Here is a 6,244-nt window from a genome sequence, read left to right as displayed (position 1 = left end):
GCTCAGGCGCCTCTGCGGCCCCGAGCCCACGTGCGCCCCGCCGGCTCGGTCGCCGGCTCCGTCCGCGGCTGGCGAGGAAGCCGGGCCTGCGTGTGGGCAGGCTGCTCGCTTCCCGGCGCGGTCTTCGGCTGTTGCGGCTGCAGAGTGCTGCGCGGAGCGCCTCTGGCCTAAGGCTTGCGGGAGCGCCTTGGAGGGGAGGCAGGCGCAGACGGGAAAGTGTCGGGTTAGGGTGCTTGGCGTTCGCGGGCAACTTTATGTCCTGTGCTGCAGCTTACCAGCAGGGGCATCCGGTTTTTAATTGAGAAAGAACTCACCTGTACTTTTTCATGCGGAGATTAGCTGTTGCCACACTCGCGATCTTTTTTTTCTTCTTTCGCGTCATGTTCCGAGATCCACATATGTTTCCCGAGCAGTGTTTCCATGTGGTTCCTTTCATTCCACTTCGCTTTGTTTTTGTGGAGCCTGGATCCACTGCCAGCAGTGTTACGTTTGTCGGTAGGCCGCCGCTGAGGATGTGCTGAATTCGGCTGAAATGAATAACTTCCTTTTGATTTTTCAAAATGTGGCCTAGTCTAAGGGTGCCAAAATTTAAAAAGCTTGGGACATATGGTACGATATCATCGTCTGTTTTTAATTAGCTGTCAGGTTTATTATTTGTCATAGCATTGACATTTGTTGAAAAAGTTCGTGATTTCTCAGATGCTTTTCACTGTACTTGGCTGATGAAATTATTACTTGATCGAATGAGTTGAGAATAGTCACATTGTTTTGAACAAGATGGTAAGCCTTTTTTCAGCTGTAGACAATATGAAATTTTAAATTATCCTGTAGAATCTTCACAACAGGCCATGAAAGGATTGTATGTTTAAAGTCACAGTCTTTTGCAGAACATAATGGACCAGTGATCAGGAAGCACACCTTGCTTGTGTCTGTAGTTTTAGTACCTCTTTTTGTAATTCTAATTTCTGTCCAAAATTCTTTCCAAATCTTGTAATTTTTGGAACTTTTTAAAAAATATTTTATCGTTTCATCTATTAAAGTTGTGAGTTTGTATCCTGGTTAAAAACAGTGAAATGATTTTTTTTTTTACACTAATATATTTTAAGAAATGAAATAAATTTGTAAAAAATCTTTATAGCCGTGGGTTACAGTATGATCATTCATCTTACTGTATTTTAAATATTTCCCTTTCCATTCTAAGCAGTGGAGAACAGTTGGAATAAGATCTTTATTTTCGAGACAGGGTCTTGCCAGTCTGGAGCTCACTTTGGAGTCCAGGCTGGTCTCGAACTTGGAACTGTCAACCTTGCTTAGCCTGCCGGGTGCCTGAGTCCTATCACCCTGCTGTTTTTCACCTTTGAATCCCACAAGGCCTGCCTCATACAGAAATGTAAAGTGGTAGCATTTATTTTTGTATTAGCCCATACCTAGATGAAATTTTTTTGCAATTTTATTCCTGTACATGATTGGGAGATACATTTTTAATAAATGTCAGAATTTGGTTTTTGTTGTACGGTGTATTTTTAACTTTAAGTGAAAAATGTCTGACCATTACAGTGAAAGGTATAATTTGAAAGTAGCATTTGCTTTTCTGCTGTTCTCAATAGGTGAGACTACCTTTATGATTTTGGGAGAGGAGGGTTGATTGATTTTTGAGACAGTTTGGTTTTTTTTCCCCTTTGATCTTTTCCAGACATAGTTTCTGAGGTTCAGGCTGGCCCTGAACTCACTGTGTAGCACAGGCTGGTCTTGAACTCACAGTCCTCTGGCTTTGCCGATTACAAATGTTTGTCACTAGCTTGGCTGAATGTTTTTTAGGAAAGGAAGAAACAACTGCCACTTGATGTTGTGTTCCTGTGTGTATTTTTTAACTCACTGTATCATTTAAATACATTAAAACTATTACTGTCAGACATTATAGTTACAGAGCTTTGAAATGTTTCAGTGGACAGATTCAGAGGCAACTGTGGAAGCTCTGTGATCAATATACGACTAAACAGTATTTAACAAATTTGAATGGTACTGATTTGATCCCTTTTTAAATTTTATTTTTCCCTGTTTAAAAAAGTCTGCCTTGTCCTTCTGTTGATGAGAACTGTATAAGCTGGATTAGCCAATTTTAATGTTTATAAACAAAACGAACAGTAAATTGTTTCTGATCTGTCAAATACTTAGAGCAAATTTATAGTTTTTAGCAGTTGGAGAACTGAACCGTTTTGTACAAACCAGGTTAATGATAAATCTCTTTTTCCCCCTGTGCTGAAGATCTAACTCAGGGCTTCAAACATCGAGTTCAAGGGTTCTGCCACTTCTCTATCCCAAGCCCTTGTTCCTGTTTTTTTTTTTTTTCTGTGAAATCATATTTCAGTCACACATTTCAGTAGTGCACAATTAAAGTAAATTAGAATTTGTGATTATATACCAGTTCTTAACCTGAGGGGTCATTTTTCTCTGAAGTTTGCAAAATTTCTTTGATGACTACAGCTTGCTTGTGGGATTCCCAAGAGCCCATGCTCCCAAAAGGCAGTTGTTCTTTGAAAACAGCACAAGTAACTAGAGTAAGTTCCGCAGTATGAAGTCACTTGTTTGTATCATTTCATTGTCAACAGTGTGTGACACTTGAATTTGCATGTCAAACATCCATATGTAGAAGTAGTTTTATTGTTTTCATCAATGTAGCTAATCATGGGTTGACTTTTTTTTTTAACAGTTTATTATAATTTATTTTATTTAATAGTCTGGGAAGTTCGCAGCCATCAGCAGTTCCAGTGCTATCTGAGGTGTGATGGGAAATTCAGGAATCTCAGTGGAGCTGTTAGTGTAGCGCACCTTGTAGGTAAAATACATGCAGACTTTGGAAAGCACATGTGAAGGGATTTCTCTAAAATTAACCTCATTGGTTTCATTTTCAGCAAACTGACCTGGGCCACTCAACATGGCTTTTATTGTTCCTGATGTTAGTGTGTGCTCTCTTTTTACAATAAATTCATGACCATCAGAAGATATCAATTTGACATACATGGCGTCTGGGCCTTCACAGCCACCATAGGTTTTCTCTTCTCCATCCATTATGTTCTTATATAATTCTACTTTTGTTCCACAGGAACTTTCTTTACTAGCTTCTCATCCGCACCACGGTGTCCGCAGCCAAGTCTGCCCCGACTGCCGCAGCCCCTTGACTTTTTCAATTTATAAAACCTTAGGAATTTTACCATGTAAAATACTTTCATGTATTTTTTTAATGTATTTAATATAAAGTCTACAGGGTCTCACTACACAGATCAGACTTGTAATGATCTTCCTGTTTTCAGCTTCCCAAGCACAGGGATTACAGGCATGTGCTACCATGCCCAGTGCACCCCAGGGACGGGGCCAGCACGGCAGGCCGGGTATCAAACCCAGGTTCCAGGCACTTTAATCCACTGAGGTATCTGGCCAACCCTAAATACTTTCACTTAAATAGTTTTTTTTAAAACAAGGAGCGAGGGCTGGTGAGATGGCTCAGTGGTCTAAAGCACCTACTTAGAACAAGCTTAAGCAAAGCAAAGCACAGGGACCGCGGTTCAATCCCCCAGCACCACATGCCAGCCAGCCCCGCCCCCTGGTGGGCTGAGCTGGCCACGCACGCACACACACACGCACACACATAAATAAATAAATAAATAAAAATAAAACAAGGAGTGATAATATTTTGTCATTTAACAGTGTATATATAGAGTGAATTAGAGATTGTAATAAGACCAGTCTTGAATTTAGGTTGTGTTCTAAACAGTGATGACACTTTAATTTTTGAACTAGTAATGTTTCTTTTCCTTTTTATTGGTACATTTTAGAAACACATATGATAGTATTAACCCTAGGGTTTGTTTTTTTTTTTTTTTTTTTTTTTTTTTTTGTTTTGTTTTGTTTTTGCGGTATCAGGGATTGAACTCAAGACCCCACACTTGCCAGGCAAGTGCTTATTCTACTGAGCTACCTGCCCAGCCCTCCCCTAGGGAGTTTATACCTGCACTTGATCTATCTTGGTCTTGCTTTCTCCCCGCTCCCCTCCCCCAACTTCATCCCCTTTTCCCATCTTATTTACAAAGCTTTGTTTCCATTATTTCCTTCTATTTTTAACCCCACTCTACTCTTATTCCTTTTTCTCACTTGAACGTTTTCTTCCTGTTTTTCATTATCTGGTACTACACATTATTGTCTTTATATTTTATATTTTTCACATCAGAGAAATCAGTGATATTTGAGCATATGTTTCTAGTTTATTTCATTTTAAGAGCATGGTCTCAGGGCCAGTGTGCTAGCTCAGTGGACTAAAGTGCCTGCTTTGGCAAGCTTAGGCAAGAGCAGGGACAGCGGTTCCACCCCAGGGACCATATGCCATGCCAGCCCCGCGACCAGGGCTGGCTAACCCTGCCACAGATTTTGGGCGTGGTGGCACCCTCCTGCAATCCTAGCACAGGGGAGACAGAAAATAGGAGGATTCTCTACAAGTCTGAGTTGTGTCTGAGCTGCGTAGTGAGACCCTGTACCAAATACATACATTTAAAAAAAGAGAGAAAAGAATACAGTCTCAAGGTGAATCTATTTACATAGGAATGTCTCAGGTTTATCCTTTTCTTATGGCTGAGTATTGCTCCATCATATAAGAAACTTGCATCTTTACTGATTCATGGATTGATGAACATTTGGGCTATATCCAAGTGGATTATACGCCACTATAAACACGGGTATGCATATATTGGCATGGTATGATGCTCTTAGTAGTTCTGGGAAGATACAAAAAGGGAGAAATAGCTGGGTAAAATTAAGCCTCTAATTTTAACTTTTTGAGGAATTTCCACAGTGGTTGCACCAGTCTACATTCCCACCACCTGTAGAGAAGGGTTCCTTTTTCCCCACATCCCCTACAGCACTTGTTATTGTTTTCTTGATAATAGGCATTATTTCTGGAGATGGAATCTCAGCATTGTTTTAATTTGTGTCTCTCAAATAATGAGTGGTGTTGAAAGGTTTTTCAAATGTTTGCTGTTTCTCTGCATGAGAAGTGTCTGTATTCATTTCAGATGCCTGTTTTTTTTTTTTTCCGTGTTTAGTACAGGGTCTCACTACACAGATCAGACTCCTAGTGAATCTCCAGTTTTTAGCTTCCCAAGAGCTGGGATTACAGGCTTGTGCCATCACTCCCAGACTCAATCACTGTCTCAGTGTGCCCTGGGGGCAGGGCCAGCAAGGCATGCAGTGGTTGGGGGTGGGTGGTTGGAGATAGAACCTAGATGCCCAGTTTTGTATTGGATCTTTAAATTTGGGAGGGTCTTTTTTTTTTTTCAGCTGAGAAAAAAAAAAAAAAAAAATTCCCACCCTGTGAGCTGTCTTTTCACTGTTGGTGGTTTCTTTTGCTGAGCAAAAGCTTTTTGAGGAGATCCCACTTGTGTTATTTCCTGTATAGATGAGTGTTTTGTTCATAGTCTTGGCCTACACCAGTGTCTTCTAGAGTTTCTATTCTACCTTCCAGCAGATCTGTTTTAATATTTAGATATTTGATCTATTTTGCTTTTAATTTAGTGGACAGTGAAACGTATGGGTCTAGTTTTACTCTTCAGCACGTGGAAAGCCAGTTTCTCCAACACCACTTACTAAAAGAGACTTTTTCTTCCAATAAAGGTATTTGGAAGAAAATATCTTTTGTCAAAGATAAGGTGGCTGGTTGTGGTCAGAGTTGTATCTGCATCTTTTAATCTGTTTCATTGATCTCTGTCTACCCTGTCTCCCTGGCCCAAAAGACTTTTTTTTTTTTTTTTTTTTTGTGGTACCAGGCATTGAACTGAGGACTCGACACTTGTCAGGCAAGCACTTATTCTACTGAGCAATCTCCCCAGGCTGTAGTGTAACTTTAAGTTGGGGATTGTGATGTTCCCTGCCTTGCCTTTGTTGCCCAAAATTGCTTCTGCTGGACTGGGAATGTAGCTTGGTGATAGAGTGCTTGTCTAGCATGCACAAGGCCCTGAGTTCAAATGCCAGTACCACAGAAAAACAAAACAAAACAAAAGGGCTTCTTCTAATCTAGGTCTCTTCAGGTTCCAAATGAATTTTACAATTTTTTCTGTAATTGTGTGAGTTATGCTGTTAGTATTTTGATTGGGATTGCATTAAATCTATATAGCAATTTTGGAAGTATGGCCATTTTACTGTATTGATTTGACCTACCCAAGTACAAGGTCTAGGTTTTCTTTTCTTTTTTTTTTTT

General features: G+C 40.2%; 1 pseudogene across 1 annotated transcript; it reads right to left on the bottom strand.

Moving 5' to 3' along the window:
- Positions 1–2,709: 2,709 nt before the first annotated feature.
- Positions 2,710–3,128, bottom strand: LOC101590885 (annotated as a pseudogene). The gene has a single exon (XR_001117202.2). The product of XR_001117202.2 is annotated as an elongin-C pseudogene (transcript).
- Between the last annotated feature and the right edge of the window lie 3,116 nt (positions 3,129–6,244).

This window comes from Octodon degus, unplaced genomic scaffold (genome assembly GCF_000260255.1).
Source record: "Octodon degus isolate 3935 unplaced genomic scaffold, OctDeg1.0 scaffold00084, whole genome shotgun sequence".
Taxonomy (NCBI): Eukaryota; Metazoa; Chordata; class Mammalia; order Rodentia; family Octodontidae; genus Octodon; species Octodon degus.
Note: the sequence above shows the minus strand (reverse complement) of the source record. Positions and strands in the feature narration are given on the sequence as shown.